Source organism: Vulpes lagopus, chromosome 21 (genome assembly GCF_018345385.1).
Source record: "Vulpes lagopus strain Blue_001 chromosome 21, ASM1834538v1, whole genome shotgun sequence".
Taxonomy (NCBI): Eukaryota; Metazoa; Chordata; class Mammalia; order Carnivora; family Canidae; genus Vulpes; species Vulpes lagopus.
This window is the reverse complement of record NC_054844.1, coordinates 38,844,428-38,869,751: the sequence shown is the minus strand read 5'-3', so window position 1 is coordinate 38,869,751 and position 25,324 is coordinate 38,844,428. Positions and strand designations below refer to the sequence as shown.

Below are 25,324 nucleotides of genomic sequence, written 5' to 3'. Positions count from 1 at the left end.
TTCTGCTACTTGCCTGCTGTGTGGCTTCAGGTTGTTCCCCTATGCTTCAGTTTGCTCATTGACACCTGCCTCAAGTGTTGTTGTGAGAATTAAATGAGTAAAATATGTAGAGCACATAAAACAATGCCTGGCATAGCAAATGCTAAGTAAGTGCTAGTATTGTATATTACCTCTAAGTACTACTTTACCTGCTTCTGTAAGTTTGGAATACATAGTGTTGTTAATGATTATTAAGCTCTATGTGTTTTCTCTTTTATATTATAATTTATTCTTAAAAAGTAGGTTTTAAAATTTCTAGTTGTAAAAGTTTTTTCCTGAGCTTTTTGTTATTAACTACCGTGTTCATCAATATTTCCAGTGCTCCCCTTTTCCTGGACCTTTGGGAGGATTATAGTTTGCTGACCTGTGACATTAGGAACAGCTAAGAGACTTACTTTGGTCAATGGATTGTGAGTAGAAGCATTGAAGAAAGCAGCATGCAATTCTCCATGCTCTTTCCCCTTCTCCATGCTCACTTCCCCAGGGATTGGAAAACACATATTGAGATGCAGATGTCATCAGATAAGAACAGTCTGGAACACTGAGCCCCATAATGTAGGCAGTTGCCCTGGAGGACTATTACCTTGAGCAAGAAGTAAATGTCACTGTGTCAAACTCCTCAAGTTTTGATGTTGTTACTACAGCATGATCTATACTCTTCTATCTGATATTATTTCTGTTTTAATTGAATTATGGTCAAAGCATATAATCTGTCTGAAAGCAATCTTTTAAAGCTGTTGAGATGAGCTTTATGGACTAATGTGGCAGATTTCCATAAACATTTCATGTAGGGCCTGCAAAGAGTGTTTATTCTCTAATTGTTGTGTGCAATGCTCCTTTAATGAACATTAGATCAAGCTTGTTAGCTGTCTTCTTATCCTCACTGAGTTTTTATGTCCTTAGTCTATCACTTCCTGAGAGAGATGTTAAAATCTCCATTATGACAGTGGATTTATCATTTACTTATCATCCTGTTATTTCATTCCATATTTTTGAGGTTTACATTATTCACGCATACACATATAGAATTATTTTAGCTTCTTAATTATTGTCCATATCTTTATCTTACTGGGCTACATTCTAGATAATTTTTCAGTTCTGATTTCCACCTTACTAATTTTTTCCTCAGCCATGTCTAATCTGCTATTTAATCAATCTACTGAGTTTTAAGATTCAATACTTACTACTTTTTATTTATAGAAATTCTTTTTGGTTATTCTCCAAGTCTTATTAGTTTTTTATAGTCTCTTATTCCCTGATCACTTTTTTGAGCTTCTTCTTCATTTCTTTAAGCCTATTAAACTTAGCTCTCTTATATTCTGTGACTAAAAATTTAAACAACTGGGGGCACCTGGGTGGCTCAGTCCATTAAGCATCTACCTTCGGCCCAGGTCAGGATCTTAGGTCAGACACCTTGCTCAGTGGGGAGTCTACTTCTTCTTCTCCCTCTGCCCATCCCCTCCTCTCTCTCTCTCTCTCTCTCAAATATATAAATAATCTTTAAAATATAGGCATCTAAAGACTTTGTGGACCTTTCTGCTGATTTCCACTCAGTGTGCTTTTTTCTAGGTGTATTTTGTGACTTAGACTATGAGCTATACATTTCCTTGAAATTTCACCCATGACAAGTCTTTGAGTGCTGTGATGAGAATGAGTTCCCAAAGAGAGGATTTACTTATGATTCAGCCAGTTACCTAAGTAGTACCAACTTAAGATCAATTTAAAATTTCTGCACGAGGGTTTTTTGTTTTTGTTTTTGTTTTTCTTGTTTGGATCACACAGCATATGAATTTGCACTACAAACCTGGGGGTGCCAGTCTGGCTTAGATGGTAGAGCATGGGCTACAAACCCAGGTTTGTGGTTGTGAATTCTTTTTTTTTTTTAAGATTTTATTTGTTTATTCATGAGAGACACAGAGAGAGGCAGAAACATAGGCAGAAGGAGAAGCAGGTTCCCTGCAGGGAGCCTAATGCGGGACTTGATTCCGGGACCTCAGGATCACGACCTGAGCCAAAGGCAGACATTCAACCACTGAGCCACCCAGGTGCCCCAATGTGGTTATGAATTGTGAGGGGATATTTATTATTTTTCCTTCCATCTGGAATGACTCAGATCAATTTCCTTACTGTTTCCTTCTGTGTGAAGGTCTATTTCTCATTCTCCTTACACAGAGTTTTGGGGTATACCCTTTGAGGGCCCAACTCTATGCAGGATAATACCTTGGCTGTATCTCTTGTCCACATACCCTGTGAAGCTACCAGTATAAAAGCTCAAGGTTCCCAGGATTTTAAAGATACTCTTGGAGTAAAGACTGTCTTTGGTCCTTGCTCACCAATCTCTGCTCCTGCTTTCATTTTATTTTGAGTTCTTCAGATTTCTTTTTCTTTTTTCTTTCTTTCTTTCTTTCTTTCTTTCTTTCTTTCTTTCTTTCTTTCTTCTTTTTTTTGTGCCAGTTTGGTGATACATTTAAGGTTAAATGTTGTTTAATTAAAATTGTTGTTGTTAAAACTGTTATTTTAGCTGAGAGGGTCATTCAGGGTATCTAATCCATTGTACTGTTAGAAATGAAACATCTTTTTCAAGGCTGGGGTTGAGATGAAGGTAATGCAACCTTGACACATACAATTCTTTGTCAATTGTTCTGGTTCCAAGACCACTTGTCCTCAAATGCCCTCTATTTGTAGGGTGTATGCTGTTTGGGAGAAAGAAACATGGCAATAAAACCTTAATTATTGCAGATCAAATGTCAACGGATAGTCTAATGCAGTAAGATAACAAGTGATTAGAGGGGAAACTATTATTAATCACAAAGCAAGGATTGTGTCTACTTGCATTCAGGGCTTTGACAAGGAAGTAAACCAGCTGCAGGCATCAAATCAGCCTATCTGGCAGATTGCAATGTCACAACTGACAAGGGTATACCGAATCAGTCCAAAGTTTAAGTCTTACGGAATGGGGGAGGAAATAGGGGAGGGGAAGGTGATGTAGAGACATTCTCTAGAGTTCCAGTTCCCAACATGGTCAAAGTGGTTGAATTACTTTAGTCATCTCTAGGAAGCAACAGTGGAGATTTTGACATTTGCTTTTGAGATTTGCTTCTGATTCCTGTCAAGATCAGGCATAAGGTTCCTGTGGGGAGGAAAAGAGGACAGGAAACTGGGATATTGAGATTACTTTGATGGTGTAGAACACAGACTCAGTTGCAGTTATTCATTGCTCTGGGTCCAGCATCCTGTTCAGAACCTCTATCCCAACCCAGTGAGGAGCCAATAGCGGGCACGCTCATGACGGGGCAACTGAACTACTTGTTTTAGTGTTTTCTGTCGACCTATCCTTACCCATGTTTTGGGTTTCACTAGAGGGAAAGGCACAGAGAATGCAGGGAAGTGCCGGTAACTAGGATATTATTCTCCTATCTGGGCAGGTCCAAGTCATAGACTCACTAACCATCAGCTCTTAAACTCCCCACCACTTGACAGATGAGGAGATTGGTGATGAATAAAGTACAGAGATATATGAGGTAAGCTGGGAGCAGAGGGAGGTCAGGAAAGGAAATTCTTAGGAGTACTTGGCTTGTCTGGAGAGAGAAGGGTGGGGAGGACGGTTATGGGTAAGATGTGCCATTGAGGTGAGGCCTGTGAAGAGGAATTGAAACCCCTGGTGGTTCAGGCCTCTTCATCATGCTCTTTCTGGCCTTGGCCACTACCACTCAGAGGTCAAGCTGGAGACCCTGGCTCTAGCAACCCTGAGTGACAGCTATCCTTGAGAATGTGGGTTGAAGGAAGGTGGTGGCCAAGTGAAGAATGTAAAGGCTACTCTTCTACTCCTAATTACCCACAAGTGGTCACCACAACCTTTCCTGCTAGTAGCCAGTGCCAAGAGAGCATGTCCTGTTTGCCTCTCTGTTTTAGTCTGTTGGGGGCCTGTGGCATCAGATGGGCAGCTCTGGTTCCAGACACAGTCCACAGTAGGTTCTACCTGGATCTTGCCTCAGGCTTTGCTTCAATAGCCAAGTGGATCAAAGAATGTAGTTTCTTAGCCTTCAGGGGATTCTCACTCTCATATATAGTGTGCCTCCATTTCTTCACAAAGCAGAGGAGAGAGGAGGCACAGGGTGATGTAGAGTGAGACCTGGATTTCATGGCTGTCGATTTGGCCTCTGGTCCCTGCCTTGTAACTCAGCAATTGTGCACTTGGATGGGTCACCCGAACTTGCTGAATCCTCGCAGTCTAAAACCTACTTCTCTGTTCTCTAGTGCAGATGTCTACAAGGAAGGATGGATCACATGATCTACTGGGTACAGGAGGACAGTGTTAAAGGCTTTCTTTTTTTGTTTTTTATCCTTTAAAAATGAAGCTTTAATACATTTAATATACAGATTGACACCAGCACCCTCACTTGGTCCTTTTATAAGACTGCCTCGTGTGAGGTATGTTGGATGAAGTATCTGAATGGAAAGATGGAGTGTCAGGGAAGTGAGTGAAGAGCTTCAAGAGTATCAAGAGCATCCTTTGAAACGTGAAATATTATTATTTGAAATACTTACATTTGCTAATGTTGATAAGGAATCCCACCATAACTGTATAGTGTGACTTGAGCTATGAGCTAATGATAGAACTTTAAGAATCATATTCATGTATAGGGATGGCAACTTTTTTGCCAATAGGTATTTATAATCAAAATATCTAGAGAGGGGATCCCTGGGTGGCGCATCGGTTTGGCGCCTGCCTTTGGCCCAGGGCGCGATCCTGGAGACCCGGGATCAAATCCCACGTCGGGCTCCCAGTGCATGGAGCCTGCTTCTCCCTCTGCCTGTGTCTCTGCCTCTGTGTGTGTGTGTGTGTGTGTGTGTGTGTGTGTGTGTGTGTGTGTGTGTGTGACTATCATAAATTAAAAAAAAAATCTAGAGACCACTTTTTCAGCTATAAGACATGTGGATGATACAAAGCAACATGACACCACTATCGAAACTCTATTGGAAGTGGAGGTGGACACCAGAAACAACAGTTTCAACAATGGTGGCATTTTTAATGACAAAGGACAATGAGGCACATACAACAAAGGGGCATCCATGCTATGTAGTGTTTGTCCTAGGCCAGAGGCCAAAGGCAAAGGAGAAGAGCTGTCAACAGCCACATCTTTCTGGAGTTGGGGCCCCAGGGGAGAGTTGTTTAATGCATTCCTGGACTGCTTACGGAATGTCCTTCCTGTTCTTCTGGAGAAAGAAGCAGGCGTGCCCAGGATGAGGCTTGTGGGGCTTCTGCTCACTGGTATGAAGGAAAAGGAGCTCTTTGCTTAATTGCCTTAGGAGACTCCCCTCTGTGGAATCGGGGCTTCTTTTGAGAACAGTCAGCTTTCCCCTACTGACCTTTGTAGCAGTGATGTGACTGCCCGTGCTCTCACCTGCTCCCAAGACACCTACTCCTATATGCCATGGGGCCCTCCGTTCACCTCCCCTACTAGGCTCTCCCACAAGACACTCTTCATTAGAGGAGCAGAATAAGAGGACTAGGGGTTAGGGGTCTCTTTATTTCCTTCTAGAGTGATTGTAGTTGTTGCAAAACTTACAGCCACAGGCAATTGTAGATGGGAAAGGACCTTGAGCTTCTAGTTTATTCTGTTGGTCTCTATGGTTGGGGTTGGGGCTTGAAGAATCATCATTGTCTGCTGGGGTTTGGATGGGAGCCCAGCAAATACCTGGGAGCCTGGGAGAGCTTGGAGCTGCCTCTGTTTGGAGGTGCAGGTGGGAGTCTATACCCTCCTTCATCCGGCCCCTAGGCTCTGCTTTACCCTGCCAGCAGACACTGTGTGTGGGCCAGTAGGCTGGCAGCCTAGGGCTCAAGGATGTTGGAGCAGGTGGGAAAGACAAGCGCCAAAAGCCCAGGGGATGGAGACATGAGCTGGGCTACTGGGAATGGAGCCCTGGAGCCAGATGAATTTGGATTGAATAACCATCTGTGCTCTACTCTTCCCGGGCAGGCCAACTCCATGGACACTCACTTACGGCATTGCACACGACTCCTCCAGAGCTGTCCTGTTCTGAAGTCAGGATTTCTGAGATGCCATAAGACTTCCTAAGGCAAAAAGAACCCCTTGAAGCTGGAAAAGACAGGAGCATGGTAAAAGAGCTGAGCTAAGGCCACAAAAATTGAGTGGATCCATGTGTCTCAGTGACCTACCCTGACCATGTGGCCTTGGAGACAGAATCCTCCAAAGCCTTGGAGCCACCATGGAGTCACTACAGAGTTCTGAGGGTGCTCTGTGTAAGCCACGCTGGTCTCTCAAAGGCCTTTCCTGGAATCTCACGGTGCAGGTTCTAAAGGAGGGGATCCCATGCTGAGAGGGACTTTCCAAACTTTAGGTTAACAATTTGTTGTTGGTTGTGAAGTCAGTTTGATGGCTCCCCAAAAGAAAGACAGAAAGACAGAAGGCAGGCAGGCAGGCAGGCAGGAAGGATGGAAGGAAGAAAAAGAGAAGGGAGGGAAGGAGGAAAGAATGGGGAAAATAATAGAAAATAATGCAGGGCATCTCTTGTTTCATAAAACATATATAGGCATGGGTATACTAGGTCATGATAAATACTTATTTGTTACTATGGGTTGCAGTTAAAAATTTGAAAAACACTGTCCTGGGAAGACCCTTTTGTTCGGGTTGCTTTCACTGCTTACAGCTTCTTCCATTTATTCATTCCATTTTCACCATCTGGAACATAAACAGAGCGAACATTCCTAGCATGGGTTAGAAAAGACAAATGAGTTAACCTTTCTGGACTTCATGTTTTTTAATCTCGAAAACAAGGGAACAGAAAGGATGCCTGGTGGCTTCTGTTTCTATGAATCCATGAATCTCTGTGTCTCTCAGAATGTTCTTTGGGGGCCCCCAGGGTGGCTCAGTCGGTTAGGTGTCTGCCTTCCGCTCAGGTCATGATCCCAGGGTCCTGGGATGGAGCCCCACATTGGGCTCCCTGCTCAGCAGGAAGTCTGCTTCTCCCCATCCCTCTGCCACTCCTCCTGCTCTCTCTCTCAAATAAATAAATAAATAAAATCTTTAAAAAAAATAATGTTCTTAGGGAGTTTGCTGAGAGTCTTTCCTTCATTTCCATCATGCCCATAACTCTAAAATATTTAAGGAGGAAAAGAGCCCTAAAAAAATTGAAAGAAAATAGTTAGATGGGAGTGCTCCGGGGAGTTCAAAGGGCACAGTTTTATCTGGAGTGTAGCCTCTGAACAGCTTATAAACCTCTGTCCATGGGGACAGGGTCTCTGGGAACCTCACAGGGACAACATGGTCCACTCCAGCTCTGGCACCATGGCAAGAAGTTCAGAGAATGCCAGTCAGCCTCAAAAGGGGAGTGCAAAAGTGCAAAAAAGGGGAGCTCAGGGGATGCCTGGGTGGCTCAATGGTTGAGCACCTGCCTTCAGCCTAGGGTGTAACCCTGGAGTTCCAGGATCGAGTCCCACATCGGGCTCCCTGCATAGAGCCTGCTTCTCCCTCTGCCTGTGTCTCTGCCTCTCTCTGTGTCCCTCATGAATAAATAAATAAATAAATAAATAAATAAATAAATAAATAAATGGGAGCTCATCAGCTGAGGATTGGCTACAGGCCTGCCTAGGCCACCGTAGACACCAGAAGCCTGGTAGAGAGGTCGAGAGGCCAGGCTCTGCCTTTTCCCAGATTTTGTGAAATGAAGTGCACAGGGGTGACCTCAGCCTGGCACTTCTGGAATCCTTCCTCCCAGCCAGATCATACCTGGAAGGGCTCTTTTGTTTCTCTACAGACCTTTGGGTCTATAGCACTACAAAATGGCAACTTGCACAGAGCAAGTGCCTATGAGATATTCTCTGATGTATTGACAAAAACACGATGTGAACATGCTGGAAGGACCACCACCCCTCCCGGGGACAAGTGAGAGTATAAGAAATGTTAACTTCAGGGAAAAGGAAGAGAAAATTAGTGTTTTCTGTGGAGGTTCTAGAACATGTGTCAAGTCGCAGTCAAGCTAGAGGAGTTCAAAGCTACTCTGTAGCACAGGAATGCTGACTGTCATCAAAGTCTTCAAGAGAACAGGGTCTGGAGAGAGCAACCACCCTTCCTACCCCTGGCTCAGGCAATGTAGGATCAGCAGCTGATTATTGATTACAACAAAACTGGGAGAAGTGAATCTCACGGATTCTTGCGTCTCTATTTTCACAAAACGACATTCCTAAGAATAAAGCTGAAGTGAAAGACCCATCTTTGTTCAATGTAAATACAAGCTGGCTCATTTTCAGGTGGTCAACCTTGCCATAAAGACAACACTTGGGACACCTGGTGGCTCAGTGGATTGGTGCCTGCCTTGGTCCAGGGTGTGATCCTGGAGTCCTGGGATCGAGTCCCACATCCAGCTCCCTGCGAGGAGCCTGCTTCTCTCTCTCTATCTCTCTCTCTCTGTCTCTCATGAGTAAATAAATAAAATCTTAAAAAAAAAAAAAAAGACAAGACTTGCTACAAAGCCCAGAGAACTGACAGTTATTTTGGTCAAGAGATGTCACTAGAGGTCTGACAGGAGAGAAAAAAGCGGACAGAGGATTGGTCTGGAGACACAGATGAGCGAGAGCAGTTCAGGTGTTGGGGGAAGATAAAAAGAACTTGGTTAGGGACAAGTGATAGAGCTGATGGGAGCACAACATGTTGGGGACTCAGATGACTTCTATGATTCTACAATTCTGGGTTATCTAGATTGTGGTCTAACAGGTGAAAAACCCGTGGAAATAACTGGGGTTTTTTTTGAGAGACACCATGAAACAATGGAAAGTGTAGAGAGAAGACCTAGATTCAAGTTCTTGTCACTTCCAAACTGCAAGAACTTTAACAACTCTGTCCCTGATGGTGCAACAGGGAGAGTTATTTTCTACTCTCCCTGACTCAAAAGGTGGTGATGAATGGCAGATGAAGAGTTGTGAAAACGGACCAATAGTCAATGGTTATGGAATACTCACTAGTCATCTTCTACCACTTTTTGATGAGGTTTTTATTGATTGATTGATTGATTGATGAGGTTTATTTTTAAGATGCCAGGTTCACTCATCTGGCCAATAAAGCACCACAAAAGTGACTTCTTACAGAGGCTCATGGAACTTCCTGAGAAGGTCCCATGGTCCCATGGTATCGGTTATTAGAGATCTCCTCTTACATTTTTCCTCCCATGAGAATCACTGCTGGTTTTCCCATGATGCTCTGGGCAAGGGGATTCTTTCTTTTATTTTCATTACAAGCAGGGAGTCCATTCATCCTTCTGGCAGGATCTTCAAAGGGGCACTTCCTTCCATCTACTTCTCGGAATAGATGGTCCATCCCCAAATTCAACCATCCTCAAATTCTCTTCTATTTTTTTAAACCTTTCCAGGTTTAAAGTTTCCATGATCGTCTCTTCGTGAACTGTGTCAGTGCTTAACAAATTTTGCTGTTTGATGGTTCTTCGTTCTGTTCAGCCTCAGCCCATTTCTCTTAATCCACTTACTGAGTTTGAGAGGAGCTGGTTGCCATACAGTCCAGCATGACTGTTACATAAATGGTTCAGAGGCATTATTAGCAGACTGTCCTTCATTGAGTAGCTGTGTAATGTTGGGCAAATCACGAAATCTCTCCATGCCTCAATTTTCCACCTGTTCAGCGTGGCCCTGCGAGCCATGGTTCCCTCCCCTGCCTAGAAGAGCTCACCAACCGCTGGATGGCTTTGTGGACATCTCCATTAGCGAATATCATGCTGTAACGACCATTTATTTGTACCTTCTCCCCCTGGCCTGGGAGCTCTAAGGGGGGGGACCACATTTTTTCATCTGTCCTCTAGCACCTACAGTGGTCTCTAGCGCATAGTCAAGGAAACAGAGTAATTTCTAGGCAAAATTTCCTATGGTTTATTTTCCCCATCTACCTACAGTTCCAGGTCTCATGATAGACTCTTTAACTCCTCCCTTCACACCAGTGTCATATGGGGCGGGGGGCGGGGGGCCTGACGACCAGGTCCCAGGGGAGCTGAGACTAACAATGCTCATTGGGTGAGGTTTGCAACAGGGCTGAGAACTTGATCAGCAGCGCGGTCGCAGCGAGGGGACTTGGGGCGTGGAGGAGTCGGGGGGGGGGGGGGGGGGACGACAAGGCTCCGGGCTCCACTCGGGCCCGTTTTCCCGTTTGCTTTTCTTATTCTTTTTTTTTTTTTTTTTTAAATTTTATTAATTTAGCGTGTGGCTTCGGGCTGGGCTCCCCGGAGCTCCGCAGAGGCACCGCGACGGCTAGCGGCACCCGGGATTTCCCACGAGCGCAGAGGGAACGGAGGGTGCCCGCGGCAGCCCCGCGCGGGTCGGCCCAGGGAGCGCGTGACGCACCTGGAAGAGGCGTCCGCACCTGCGGGGCAGAACCCGGGCGGCGGGGGGGCGGAGGCTAACGCGGGCGGAGCGGGAATCCGCACGCGCAGACCCACGGCCAACGCCCCCGCACCGAGGCCAGGAGCCCGCCGGGCCCCGGGCGCCGCAGGCGAGGAGGACGACCCCGGGCACGGCCTCCCACCTGCGCATCCCGAGGCGGGGAGGTGGGTCCCTAAGCTGCCCGCGCGCTCGCCGGGCCAGCGGGCGCTCTGGGCGGGGCCACGGAGGGGGCGGGGCCACGGAGGGGCGGGGCCACGGAGGGGCGGGGCCAGGTGCTGGGCTGTCTCTGCTTGTCAAAAGGCAGCGGCCGAGCGGGAGGCGCCGGGAGCGCGGAGCAGCGTGCCCACCGCGGACCAGGTGCGGACCCCGCGCGGCGGGAAGGCGGGGGGGGGGGGGGGTCCCAGGATCCGGCCTGGGCCCGGGGGCGGGGCGTCGGGGGTCCCGGCCGGGAGGGTCCGGGTGCACGGACGCCGGAGTCTAAATCGCAGCAGCAAACTCGGCTCCCGGGGATCTGGGCTGTCGTGCCATGCGGCAGAGGCCGGACGGCGGGCACGGGGAGGTCGGAGAAGGAGCCCCAGCGCGTGCCTCGGCGCTCAGGCAGTCCACGCACACTTGCTCGGCCAGCTCGGTGCTCAGCACTTGGGCGACAAGAAGCATTTGTTTCCTTCCCCTGTTGGGGAGCCTGCGCATGGAGTGGAGGAATGAGAAAGGGAGAGCGGCCGTCGGGGGTGCCAGGTCTCGGGGAGGGGTGTGCGCAGCCTTGTCATCTTCTGGGAGCTGTGTAGGGTCACCTGCGGTGGTGGAATTGGATCTTTCAAGTAGAGTTTTTCCTTTCCTTTAATTTCTTCTCCAAACCACCAATGATTTTAGACCTGATTGGCCCTAATACCCTGGATTTAGTTTTTAGGTTTTTTTTTTTTCAGGAGAGCCTAGCCATAGCTGTTGAGAGGAACTCAGGCGCAAGCACCTAATGGAGGAGGGGGCTCAGGGAGTAGTTTCCGTCTGGGGAGTGAGGGGTCCCACCTCTGTGGGTGGTGGGGGGAGAATTCAGGAGAAGTATCTAGGAGGGAACAACGCGTGATCTGGAGGGAGCAGTGGACACTGCCCCCCTCCCCTCCATGGACCACTGAGGCTGAGACCCAGACTGCCTGGGCTGGGAGAGCACTGGGTCTCGCAGCAGAGGCCCTTCCCGCATCTCCTCCTCCTCCTCCTCCTCCTCCTCCTCTTCCTCCTCCTCCTCCCTGCGGTGAGTGAGTCAGCCTCCTGTCTGGGCTCAGTTGCAGCCAGAGGGGCCAGAGCCCAGGCAAGCAACTGGGCAGGCATTTTCTGAGCATTGCAGAAGCTCTCCTGGGCAGAGTCAGCTCCACTCCAGCTCCCTGCTGGAAGGCTGTCTTCCTCGTGGCCGGTGGTGGCCACTCCTGCGAAGGGGACACCCAACACAGCAATGATTATGGGATGGCTGTGGTAGGATCCCAGAAAGGGTTGACTGTGAAGAGATTGTGGACTTGCAGTAAATCCACCCCTCTTCTCCTTCTCCCAGGATCGGGAGGTGCACCCCAGCGCTGTAGACTTCCAGCCTTTTCATTCCATTTCTGCCTAGTGATCTTGTTAGCGGCTCATCTCTGTTAACAAGGTGGGTGTGCACAAGAAGTCAGGAAGATTCTGGGATTAGGGAAGGCATGGTGTTGTCAAAGACAGTTTTGAGACAAGCTAAGAAGTGGGGGTGGTTTGTTGAGGTGGAAATGAGTAGTCTGGGCACTGGCACATCCACCCTGTGAACTGCAAGTGTTGTGTATTGGGGGGCCTTCCTTGTCCTTTCCCTGTCCAAGTGCTGGAGGGAATTGAGGATCCTTCTGGAATGGTATGCAGCCAGACCAGGAGGTAGCGAGCCTGTAAATTTCTCTCTGGCTTTTGTTTTGGGTGATTCAGATCCTTGAGGAGAAATAGGAGCCCCAGAGTCCATTACCTGCCACTCAGCAGCCTCTCTGGATCCCTATGAGTTGAGCCCACAACCAGGCTGTGGGGTGGGGCTGACTCAAACTGAAAACGGCTGGAGATTCACAGTCTGTACTCTAACTGGGGCCCATGGCTTCAGTTTGACTGGTCCCTCATTAGCCACGACTTGGACCCTTTCCGGGGTAAAAAGAAAGAAAAGAGGGAAGAGGAAAAAGGTAAGAAAAGAAGGAGAGTGAGATAAGGAAGGAGGAAAAGAGAGTTAGGAAGCTCTCCTGACCTTTCAAAGCTCCTCAGTCAAGGCCATCACACTTTATTTGTAGAAACACTGTAGAAGGTCTGGTACAGTTTGGGGTGCCCTGGTTATTTGTATTTATGGGTTTTCAGTCTTCTCCTTTATCCCACATCAGAACTCATTTAGCCCCTTTTGGGGGCTAAGTCCCAGAGGAAGCACGAGGAGGACCTCCTGGACCCCACCCTCCACTCTCACAGCAAGGAGCCAGTGTCCAAAGCCAGTGTCTCCCACATCTGGCCTGGGGCTTGGGGGCCAGACCAAGCAGTTATCCAAGCAGGAGAGGGAGCTCCAGCTGTTCAGTTGTGCACCCCACATGCTCAGGAAGCAGCAGCCATCCCAGCCGAAATCTGCTTCTGGAACCTCTGCTAGAAACCTGCTACTGTCTTTGTCCAGCAGTTGGGTTCTGGTGGCCAGAGGGCCAGAGTCAGGAGCATCTGGAAGTCTGAGCTTGGATGACATTCCAGTTCGTTGCTGGGCAGGAGGCGCTCTGGCACTCCAGCTTTCCGTTCGTCACTGCCTCGAGTCTGTTCTGGATGCAGGTAGAAGGAAGTAAGGAAATGACAAGGTTTGATGAAGAGTCTCTTGTGCACCCAGCTTGGTGCTAGGCCCTCTGTGGGATGACAGGAAGCAGAACCCACCAAATTGGGCCTCTTCCCTGAGACAGTGTGAGCCCCAGGAGGGGCAGCTTCCCTCAGCTGTCTCTACTAGCATCTGGTTCTGAGAGGATCCAGGACAGGAGCTGGCCTGCCTGTCGCTCTGGACCGCAGGGCCTTGCTTCCAGTCGTGCTTTTCTCTAATTCCCTCTCCGCCCTGTCCTGTGTCACTGCCCTCTTAGATGGGCTGGAGACAGTGACCATATAATCTACTAACCAAACTGGGAGGCTTCATGTGTGACGGGGTGCTGTCAGTCGCTGATGTCAGGACAGTGGACATATGCTGCAGCTGTCCAGGCCTCACTGGGACATTTCCAAACCTAGCGAGGTCATGCTGGTGAGGGGAAGATGGCTGGGAGTGGGTTTAATGAGAAAGAGAAGGTGGGGGAGGTCCTTCATGATGAGGGGATGCTGGCCGTAGCTTAATTCTGAGGGCAGCCCCAATACCCCACCTTGCTCCCTGGATTCCAGGCTTTTCCCTGAGGGCAGCACTGCTCCCAGCATCCTCTCCCACAACCCAACGTAGCACTCACTTGTGTGACTTCCCTTCACCCTTGACTTATGACTGGCTCCACCTTTGGTTTTCCTGCCCCACCCCTACCTCAGACAGGGACAGGCAGGCCTGCCAACTCCCCTTCAGCTGCCCCTGGGGGAATTGGGATTTATAATGGAGCCAAGACTTTGCCTCACGCTTCCTCTTCCCTCTTCCCCCATATCCGCATCCTCTTCATTTTGTCTGTCCAGTTTCCCAGGTCTCTGGGGGTCACACCATGCCACAGGGAAGTCCAGCTCTCAAACGTGTAAACAACAAAAAGGAGAGGCAGTCAAACCTTGCTCGTGTGGGTAAAGGGCACAGGTCACCTGTAGTCAGGTTCTGGGGAACTGGTGAGCAGAGTGGAGGTCAGAGCCAGAGAAAAACTGCTTAGCAGGAGATGGAGTCAGTTCCCCATGGACACTGGAGTTTGACTGTCTCTTCTGGTCTGACCACTGGGGAAATGGTCCGGGGTGGGGACAAACTATTCTTGCTCAACTCAAGCTCTAGGCGTTGGTGGCAGCGACTAGCAGGCATCCTGCTGCAGTAACATGTAAAGAAATTGCCCTTCCTTCGGTGTCCTTGGTCCTTGTGGTGTAGATGCTCAGGGTGGGCTCTCTGGAGAGCCCCCAGAGGTCCAACATGAGAGTGATTGGGGAGCTGGTATGGGGGCAGAGCACCACTGATACGGAGTAGGGACCGTCTACCCTTGGCAGGAAGGAAGTTGTTCTCAGCATCAACCAACGAAGAAGACAAGTGAAGACTTCTTGGGAAGTCCCACTCTTTGAGGTCACTTGTAGGGAGAGGGAAGGGAAGAGATCTCCTGGGCTGAAGGGGTGAGGGGTGGCTGGTTCGTAAAGGCAAAATCGAGAAGCGGAAGCAGCAGACACTAGGGGAATCTCAGTGTGTGTCATGCTTTTGCGAACCTGCCCTGCAGGTCCCGTGCCAGGGAATAGGCCAAGCAGTGTTTCCAGAACCAGATGCCGCACAAAGTCCCCATTCTGCACAGGGGAGAGTCCTGGTCCTGAGCAGGGTGTGGGCAGCAGTACCAGCAGGCAAGTGGAGTTTGGGCAGGACCCGGAAGCTGGTTCCTGGGAAGCTGCTGCCTCTCACTGGCCTACTGACCACAGGTTGGAGCTTTGAGGCATTGTGCAAGGTGTGACATTCCAGGCACTGTGGGGCACCAATGAGGCCCAAGGCTTTGCTGGTGACATGTCCAGTGTGTGCCACCTGCTGGCATTGGACTTGTAGCTCTAGGAATAGCTACTCACTGATGGCTCAGCTCTGTTGTACCAGGTGCTGTGCTAGGTACATTACACACTTGGCCTTCCAGACCTGCCACAGCCTTGTGAGGTAGGAACCTCTGCTACGCTCCTTTTACAATGGGAAACTGAGGCTCGGTGAAGTTGAGCAATGTGCCATAGTTGATGAGCGGGACAGTCAGGACTCACACCTGGGTCCCTCTTAACCTCTTCTACATTCATGGGAAGCCACAGGGCATTTAGTGCCATGCCTTGTACATAATAGGCCTGCAATAAATGTTTGTGAGTGGCAGGGTTAGATTCACTAACTGGTTTGAACAGGTTGACCTGGGAGCAAGCTCGCTTTGCCCAAAGGTTACTCTGGGGACAGTGACCTCTCAGAAGGAGGCTCCCTCTGCCAGCACCCTCAGGCCTCGGGACCTCTCCAACAGTCTTGGGTACCTAACTCGGGTAAAAATTGCAGACAAGAACTCAGAGAGATAGCTCTGTGCGGAGAGATAGCATGGGATCAAATAAGACTCGAATGGTCTGGAAGGCAAATAACAAGCACTCTCCTAATTTCCAACAAACTGCTTGTTGACAACCTACTGTGTGCTAAGGGCACCAAGGGAAAGTCATTGTCCCATTGGCCATTAGCCCATGAGCTAATCTCATCCTATTTACCCTTCCCCCTCCTAGCTCCCCCTCAAGGAACCCTCCTGAACCCAGTCCACCTGGAAGGAGAAACAGACTCTAGCCACATCTGACGACCTCCGCCAGGCATTTGCAATTTCTTATTTCCTTTAACCTTGACAGCTTCTGCTTGGAAGAAGCTGCTGTTACTCTCTCCAGCATGTATATGGAAATCTGAGGTTGAAGGAGATGCAGCAGCCTGCCATGCTGCAAAGTTAACCCATGACCACTGTCTACACTGCTTGCTGGTGCCGGGCCTGGCCCTGCCAACCACTCGCAGAGCCAGAGCCTGGAGACAGAGGAAAAAGGAAGAGAAAGTGCTCAGGCCGCCCTTCAACGGGGGCCTCAGGGTTCCTTGGTGGACGACCGAAATGCTCAGCAGTGCTGGTAGAAGCTGTGCTCTCAGAAGAGGAGGAACACAGGGTTTGAGTTAGACATACTTGGGTTCAGATCCTGGCTTTGTGACTTTCTGGTTTGTGACCTTGGGCAGGTTTCTTAATCTCTCTGAATCTCAGTTTCCTTATCTATAAACTGGGATAAGAATAACTCCCTTATGGAGCTGTGTGAGGATTAGAGATGACGTAAGCCTTTGGCACAAAGTAAGCCCTCGAAAAGCATGGGCAGACAGTCCTTTAGCAGATATGCATTGAGGGCCTACTGTGTGACAGGCACTATTCAAGACGCTGGGAATTTAACAGTGAAAAGTAAAGATTCAAACAAACAAGGGGTAGTGGAAAGGGAGGTGGAGGGGGTTGGGGTGACTGGGTGACGGGCACTGAGGGGGGCACTTGATGGGATGAGCACTGGGTGATATGCTCTATGTTGGCAAATTGAACTACAATTTAAAAAAAATAATTCAAAAAAAAAAAAAGAAAAGAAAAGACTCTTGCAACTGTTCGCAAATTTACAAGACCAGAAACTCACCATTGAGAGAGGTCCCTTTAGAATCCAAGAGTGACTGCCTTGGCACCTGGCTGAACTCAGATTTGGTACATTTCTCTTGTGGCCATTTGTTAGCTAACGAGCTTGAGAAAGTTATTTAGCTTCTCTGGGACTCGGAGTCTTCAATTTTTTTTTTTTTTTTTTTTTTTAGTGTGTGAACTATACCCACAATATGTTTATGTATAGATTAAAAAATAATATAATATCTATGTCTTATATGTATCTTGTACACATCACCCAAATTCGGAATGGAACATCTGTAGTGCCTTAACAGCTCTTGTTCTTCCCCCCCATTTGCATCCCCTTTGTCCCTCTCCACCCCATTAATATTTTGAATCTTAATGAGTTATTTTCTTCCTTTTCTTTTTCTTTTTTTTTCTTCTTCCTTTTCTTTTAAAGTTGTCATCTATGTCAGCTTTACAAAGCAGTGTATTGTTTACCTTCACATGTCTTGGGGCTCACCCACACGCATGTTCTCTGTGATGTATGGCTTTCACTCCGGGTCACGTTTCTGAGATGCTTCTGTGTTGACACACCCAGAGGCAGTTCACTAGTTTTCACTCAGTGTGGTGTCCATTGCAAGGATGTGCCACAATTTGTACATCCTCCGTCTCGGTGATAGACGTTTGGGTTGTTTCCAGTTTGGAGTTATTATGGCACCACTGCCTGGACTACGCTGTGCTTGTGTCCTGATGCACGCGTAGGTGTTTCTCCGGGGCACACACCTGCGGGTAGAGCTGCTGGGGCACATGGAATTCTGTTTGGCATTGCTCTGCAGTGCCAAACCCTTCTCCACAGTTGTACCGAAAAGCACTCCCTTCAGCAGTGGATAAATTTCCCCTTCTTCCCCCATCCTCTTCAACACCTGATATAGACTTCATTTCTAAAATGAAAAAGTTGCATAATTGAATCTTCCTTGACCAGCTTCCGTGTCCACCTATCTGGTGTTGTACACAGGTGGCCCTGTATTGGCCACGGCCTGACTCTGCGAGCTCTGTGCAAGCATCCCTGGGTGCGGTTGAAGTCTTCCTTGTTGGGCTTCCAGCAACAGTGAGGGAGGGATCCCATGTCTCCAGGCCCATCCCAACACTTGGCATTCTGTTCATTTCAACCCAGAGCCTGGTGGAAGTGCTGAGTGCATACTAGGTGACCGATTAATAACCACTGAATTGCATTTTGTCAGGGGTGTTGGGATGGTATATCTTCTCTCTAGGCATTGATTTTGAGAAAAGGACATGGAAATAGCAGAACTTTGTGCTTATTAACTAATCAGAGCTCAGGGTGCTGGGGACAGTGAGGGATTTACATCTGTCCAGGGCTTTTTGAACATCTGAAAGCTTCAGGTGAGGTTCAGAGTCTGGCCTCAATCTTTGACCCTCTGACTTGTCCAATCTGAGGAGCAGGGGGTGCTAGAGGGTTGGGGTGCAGAGAACACAGGAGGTGCCCTGGGGAAAGGAGCAGAATGTCCACGGAGAATCCTTTCCCCTTCCAAGGTTGAACACCCTGCCTGGAGGTGCTGGGGTGAATAGACGTTCGATAGAGCCAGTGTCCTGGCAGCCACATAAACAGCCAGCTGCCCACTCACCCAGCCACCCACAAAAGAATGTGGCTGGCTGGGCAGTTGCATGGGCCACCCCAGGCCGCAATCCTGTAATTACCCATCTAGTCTGTGCCTGTCAGCTCCAGGGTAGGCGAGTGCCTCTGCCCTGGGCCTCATCTTGGTCACTAGGCCCGCGCCAGGTTTGGTGGTAGGGCCCCACCTCGTCTCCAATCACTTCCCACCCCAACTCTGCCCCCATTGTCTCTCTCTGCACCAACCTTTGACCTTTGTGAGGCTAACATATCATATTAAAAGCTGACAATCATAATAACCCAAGGGTTATTATAACTCACACATTCCAGGCACTGTGTTAAAATTTTTCATGCATTTTTTCACATGTGCCCCTTAATAGTCCTATGGGGTAGGAAATACTGTTATCCCCATTTTATGGAAGAGGAAACTGACATTCAAAGAAGTGAAGAGGGGAGCGCCTGGGTGGTGCAGTCAGTTAAGTGTCCAACCCTTGGTTTTGGCTCAGGTCATGATCTCAGGGTCATGAGATGGAGCCCCACGCTCAACGTAGAGTCTGCTTAAGTTTCTCTTTCCCTCTCCCTCTGCCCTTTCCCCTGCTCTCTCTTTCTCTCTCAAATAAATCTTTTTAAAAAAGAAGAAGAAACAGGTATGAGGCAGGACCTTGACAAGAAGAAGAAGGAGGAGGAGGAGGAGGAGGAGGAAGAGGAGAAGTAGTTGTTAAATTTCTTGCCCAAAGTCATCGAGCTTCTCAGAACCAGAACTTAAATTCAGATCTTCTGAAGTCCAGAACAGCTGCCCCCGCTTCACCTGCCCACCACCTGTCCTGCACAGTCACCGGGTTGTTAGGCTCCATCTTTTCTCTTCCCTTTCTGTCTGAGGAGGGCTGGAAGAGAGGCAGTAGATGGTGCCAGTGGAGGGTGAATGGGACAGTTCCAGGCTGGCCAGGATGATGCTGGAAAACACCTTCGGGGCAGAGTTCTTTGTTCCAAACAACTCTGAATTTCCGGACTTCTGCCAGGGCTGGGAAGGTACCTCTGCCCAGCCTATTTGGCAAGCACCCCGACATCTTGGGTGCCATGATGTTAAGAAGTGGGGGATGACAGCCTCAGGTAAAATTCCATTATAATGAACTCCATCTGAGATCTGAATGGCTTTGTTGAGATGAAATTATGTTAACCGGTGTGCAGTAGAAGAATTCAAGTGTGGAGCCTGAGAAACTGGAGGGGAAGTGGGGCTGATTTGCCATTAAGTGTTTCTTAGTAAAGCTCTGGAAAGTTTTGGAACTTAGAAGGAGAAAGAAGAGTCAGAGGCACCCCTGGTGGCTCCTGGATAGCCGGGGCAGGGCCGGGAGGGGAGAGCTTTATGCTCAGCTGTACCTGACAGGGCTGTGGCCGTCTGTTCAGCTGTCCATGCCTCCTCTGTGTTGTCTGGGAACAGGGCTGGGTTCCAGCTCTGAAGTGTCCCTACTCCACACAATACTTAACTCATCACAGATACGCTCAAGAGTTGTTTGCTAGATGGAACTATGTCTGTGGGTAGCCTGGGACCCTTGAGCTATATAAAAGAGACTTGAAAGGCAAGTGGTTTGCATGACTAAAACACTCTAAAAAGCCGGGCTGCAGCTCAGAGGACTTGGCCCCCCCGCTACTGAAGCAATCCTGCAGAACAGCTAACGTTTTTTCGAGCAGGTGCCACTGCCAGGCACCATGCTGAGCACTTGATGGGCATTACCTCATTTGAGCCTCACAGACAAAGAGGTAGGTATTGTTCTTTTTCTCATTTTGCAGGCTTAGAGGGCTCTGATGACTGGTTCTGAGATGCAGTTGGTGGGAAGTGGCCAGGAGGCAGGGTTTGTGCTCATGTAGGCTGCCTCCATGGCCTCTTCTCTTACCCCTATCTCCCTGAGCACAGAGCTCTGCTGTCACCGGGGGCCAGTTCCAGGAGAGTGGTGGGCAGATGATGAGTGAGGCTGGAGGCCTACAGGCCCTGGTTGGGTGGGGCAGAGGGCACAGCCCGGTCTGGAAGAGTCGCTCCATCTCAGGGCAGTAAGGTTGCCAGTGGAACTACAGCCCAGTGTGGCCAGATTATTCCCATTTTTTTTTTAACAGGCAGCTGGACATCCCTGGATGTCCACTTTTTCACAAAGTGACATCTATCTATTTTTCAAAAAAAATTGACAACTATTTTAAAAATTCATGATGGCCCGTGGTGATGGTGGGGAGTCGCACACAGAACACATTCATGGCCAGGTCTAGCCTGTGGGCCTCCAGTGCGTCCTCTGAACACGCATGTGACTGTTAGCATGGAACCAGGACAGCCCTTGTTGATATAGAGCTCCTTAGTCGAGGCATGCTCGCTCTCCAGGGGCCCCCTTCCCAGCACATGATAAAACTTCATAGGGTCGAGTGTCTCTTTCTGGAGAGTTAGAGTGAAATCTGTCCAGTGATATTCCATGAACAAATTCCCCCCACCACTCCCTGACTCTGTATTCCCCGTCAGATATTTTCCCATAGGTATTAGAAGGAAGGTTCTGCATAGAGAAATCAAAAAGAAATGAATAGTCAAGCAAAGGTCTCTAGGAAAAAAGGAAGGAAGGGAGGAAGGAAGGAAGGAAGGAAGGAAGGGAGGGAGGAAGAAAGAAAAGAAAAAGAAAAAAAGAAAAGAAAAGAAAAGGAAAGGAAAGAAAAGGAAAGAAAGAGGAATTTGGGGATTGGGCTCGGGAGGCACTGAATGATGCAAAAGTTGCACTTCGGGCTCTCCCAGGCTGTGAGGACCTCCTCACAGAGAGGGTCGTACCCCCGGTGTTCGAACTCACAGCCTTCTACTTTCATACCTGAATTTCAAGCTCCTTTATTATTATTATTATTATTATTATTATTATTTTAATTATTTTTATTTTTTAAAAGATTTTATTTATTTATTCATGAGACACAGAGAGAGAGGGGCAGAGACACAGGCAGAGGGAGAAGCAGGCTCCATGCAGGAAGCCCGATGTGGGACTCGATCCCTGGACCCGGGATCACGCCCTGGGCCGAAGGCAGGCGCTAAACCGCTGAGCCACCCAGGGATCCCCTCATCCTCCTTTTAGAACCTGGGGGGAATAATTGTAAATTAGTAACTGACGTTCTTATGGAGTCTCACATTATAAAACACTTTAAATCATTGATCGCCGCCGATACAGCAGTGCTGTATAGTGAGTTAGGCAGATGGATAGCAGCGTTTTCTCTTTCTTCTTCCTTCCATTCCATGAGAGGAGAAGCCATGGGGGATTGAAACCCAGTGTGTGGGGCAGTACCAGGTTCCCACAGGCCTGCCCTTCCCTGCCGCCCCCACTCCTCACCTGGGGTTAACCCACCTAAGGTCTCCCCCCCCAAAAAAAAAATCCCCCTCCAGGGTGGGAGTGTGGAGTGAGTGCGGAGAAGGCCCTAAACCGGTGGGTGGCCCGTGGCCAGCTTCCTCCCCAGGCCCCCACTGCCTGCCACCTTGAGCTATTGTTCCCAAAGCTGGGCAGAAAATAGCTCACTCCAGGGAATTATTTTTGTCTCTGTTAAACTTCAATCCTGAGCTACTGAGGAGCCTGGCTGCAGAGTTGTTTTTCAGGTCAGGGGGAGCTGAAGTGAGGTATCGGGGAGTGTGGGGGAAGCAGTAGGAGGAGTCCCCCCCCCCCCCCCCCCCGGGCCACCCAAGCCAGGGGCAGACATGGGCCACAGGCCCCTGGCCTCCTCCCCTAGAACGCTGCCAGCAGCTGCCTAACCAGCAGCAGCTCCAGCTGACGGAGGGGAGCCTGCCCCACCAGCTGGAGGGGGGGCTCCTTCACAGCCCCTTTAACTGAGTACAGGCTCTGAGCTGCTCCCTCAGGAGCCTTTTCCAGGGATGTTTGCTGCTGCAGGGAAAGAGCAAAGAAGGTTGAGTGAAAGGAGTGGCAATTCTGTTACCTGGTGCGGAGGCGCAGGTGGGCAGCAGGCTCTGGCCTCTGGGCAGCTGGGGCCTGCAGACAGGTGACCGCTGAGGAGGGAAGGGGGTGCTTCCTCTGGAGACCCCGGTGTAGCTCCTCCCTTGCCCTGCAGCACCCCTGAAAGGTGCTCTGTGTAGCCAATCTGTTCCATCTTTGCCCCTGGGTGTCAAAGAAAAACAAGGAAAAGGAAGATGGCCAGTGGATAGGGCCGGGAGGGGATTACAGTTTGGAGAGCGTTCATGGGTTAGGACAAAGGCAGTTATTTCCTACCACTCTGTGGCTCTGGGGAAGAATCTTCCAGAGAGATTTAGACGTTTTGGCCTGAAACCCTGAAACAAGGTCATCTTCAGTGACAGGCTTGTGTTGTTGCCAGCAGCGAGTGTGGACATTTCGAGGCAGGGTAAGGGCTGGCGTGTGCCCACACATGTCGGGGACTTTCCACAGGTGTCCATGGACAAGTTGTTTGTGAGCATTGTGTGTTTGTGGCTGATGCCCCTTCCTTACAGCGATTCCTGGCAACAAGGAAGTGACCTTGTTGACCGGGAGAGAGCAATGAGCCAAGCGGATCGGTGGAGGCAGGTTTGGGGATCGGGTGGCTGTGTAGAACTCAGCTCTCCCCGTGCCCAGCAACCATATCTGGCCACTCTGGACAGATCGGTGCACTCAGTATGGATTGAACTGGTGACATGCAGCTGGGCGCTTCACCTGCTTCCGTCTCCCCTTGCCGAACCTTCTGTTCTTTCTTTGGTTTTCTCTCAGAGAACATATATTTTCCTATTGAGCGGGGCTGAGTGTTCCAGAGCGCTCTCCTTTATCTCTGCCTTTCAGCTCAGTTTTGATGGTCCTATTCCTGGGCTAGAGCATTTGCCCCAAAGGAGGATGGGGGGTGGGTGGCTCTGCGTGTGCACCAGCTGGGACTCAAGTGTCTAAAGAAGAGGCCCACTGTTTGCTGACCGTGGGGCCTTTTCCCAAAAAACTCATGGGAGTGGGAGAGAGCCCTATTTTTATTTTCTGCACAGCACTCGAGCTCGATTCAGGGTGAAATAGGACTCTGTTTGGAGTCTGAAAGTCTTCAGCTTAAATATCATTACAATAATTTACAATTCCTGGTATTCAAGACTCTGGGTTTACCAGAAGAAGTATTCCGTAGAAGGAAGAATGGAATACACCTCCTATGACAATGAGCGTGGCCAGTTGGTTCATCTCTTCCTGGTGGCCTCTCTGGCTCTCCGGCCGTGCAGAACTGCTGCCTCCAGTACGCTCTTTCCCTTTTGCCTCTCGGCTTCTGCATGAGTACTGCCTGCCTGGGACCCTCACTACCCTTCACACCACTGCCGTGTTGAACTATGATCCTTCTCGTCTCCGCTGGCAGGCCTCCCCCTGAAGAGCCTTTTCTGCCTCTCCAGCACAAGGCCGGGGGCTTTCCTGCAAGCTCTCGTCATGTGCGCTTGCCTGTGTCACAGCATGGACTTGTCCTTCCTGTTTGTCCTCCTTGGTGGACTATAAGCTCCAAGAGCACAGGGTCTCTCCGTTGTGTCTCTGACATCCAGGACAGGGCTTGCCATGGTGTCAGTACTCAAAGCCAGCCAGGGGTCATCATCAAAGATAAGGCATCCAAAGCCAGAACCAATGCCCAGCATAGTGTGAAGCCAAGAGGAAATGTTAGAGTTCCTTGGCCATCCAGGGGGGGTCCCCCAAGAAGACATCTACACAGAAGGATGCCTGGAATCCCAACAAAGCTGAAGCTCTGGAAAAGATCTTTATGGGCAAATCATTCTAATAGGAAACTGAGGAGCCCCTGGTGTCACCTTGGGGTGCTCTCAAGGCACTCCGTGCTCTAGAGGGAATGGGAACCTTTCTATTTGGCCCAGGCCCTGAGAAGCTTCCTGAATATATGGGGAGTATCCACCCTCTCACTAATAAGACAGAGGGGCTTCTCTGGGTAGATCAGCACCTTTGGGACTGGAGCCACCCTACCTGTCTCAGAGGACCCGGGATCCTTCACTGTTTCTGGCACAGGCCTAACAGTCTATCCCAGCATAAGGGAAAGGCTTTGCAAGGCCCCTGAGAGCTGGGAGCAAACAGGAGTCCGGGCCCACTGAGCCAGAGCTAGCCCAGTGTCTGGGTTAGGGGCCACGGTGGGCCCCCCTTTTGTCAAGGCAGCTGCAGCCCTCACTGCCACCTCTGGGCCCCAGCCCCTTTAGTCGCCACTTTAGTCTTTCCCTGCACCCTGTGCATTCACATGGCAAAGCAGGTGAGGAAGTGCCAACTGCCCTGATGACACACAGGTGGCATCACAGGGCCACTGAGCTTCAGGACCCACTAGGAGAGAACAGCCAGGTGACAGATGCTTGACCAGCCCTAAGTGACAGAAGAGGTAGGAGAAGGATGGCACTGTGGGACAGAGAGAGAGGAAGGGAAGGGTGATGGGCCAAAGGACTTGGTAATTGGTGGCATCTGTGGAGCCACGGGTCCTTGCAGAGGAAAAACGCAGATGTGTAGCTCGGCTTCTCTGCTTGCAGGGGAGAGGTGGGAATGATCCATTTTTCCCCACCCTGAACGGCCAGATTTTCGGAAGCCACAGCCAAAGGGTAGGATGGTCCACTTTTGCCCAGTTCAGGGGAAAATTGCATTCTGGACAAAGTTCGTTAGGAGTGGCGGGTTTGGGACTGAGAGCAGGCTTTCTGCCCTCCGTGCATCTCTCTGGAGCCTGTAAGTCTCCTCATTTTCCAGGCTCTAGACTCTCCAGTGACTGTCCCCACAGCAGTTCTAGCTCCAATAATGAGCACAAGCTTACATCAAACTGCAGTATGCCAGGCGCCAGGCACCGTGCTGAGTGCTGCGCAGAGAAGCTGGTCCCTGCAACAGCCCTGTCACCCAGGTGCTCTGGTGGCCTCATTTGTCAAGGAGGGTGCAGGAATGGGCTTTGGGGGAAGCTAGATGGTAGTCAGATTGCCAAGGGTGTCAGGCTGGCCAGGTTGGTTGGGGACATAAGCAAGGGATCTGATACTAAGGATCCCGAGTATCTCTGAGCTGGGGGGAC

General features: G+C 49.6%; 1 protein-coding gene across 2 annotated transcripts in view; it reads left to right on the top strand.

Moving 5' to 3' along the window:
- Positions 1-10,719: 10,719 nt before the first annotated feature.
- VDR (vitamin D receptor) overlaps positions 10,720-25,324 on the top strand; it is a 56,840-nt gene continuing 42,235 nt past the window's right edge. The window contains exons 1-2 of one of the 2 annotated variants that reach the window (XM_041736233.1): positions 10,761-10,801; positions 11,985-12,077. The gene's annotated coding sequence lies outside the window, so the exon portion shown is untranslated. Of the gene's footprint in view, positions 10,802-11,984; positions 12,078-25,324 lie in introns of both variants that reach the window. The other variant, XM_041736234.1, reaches the window with a different exon arrangement.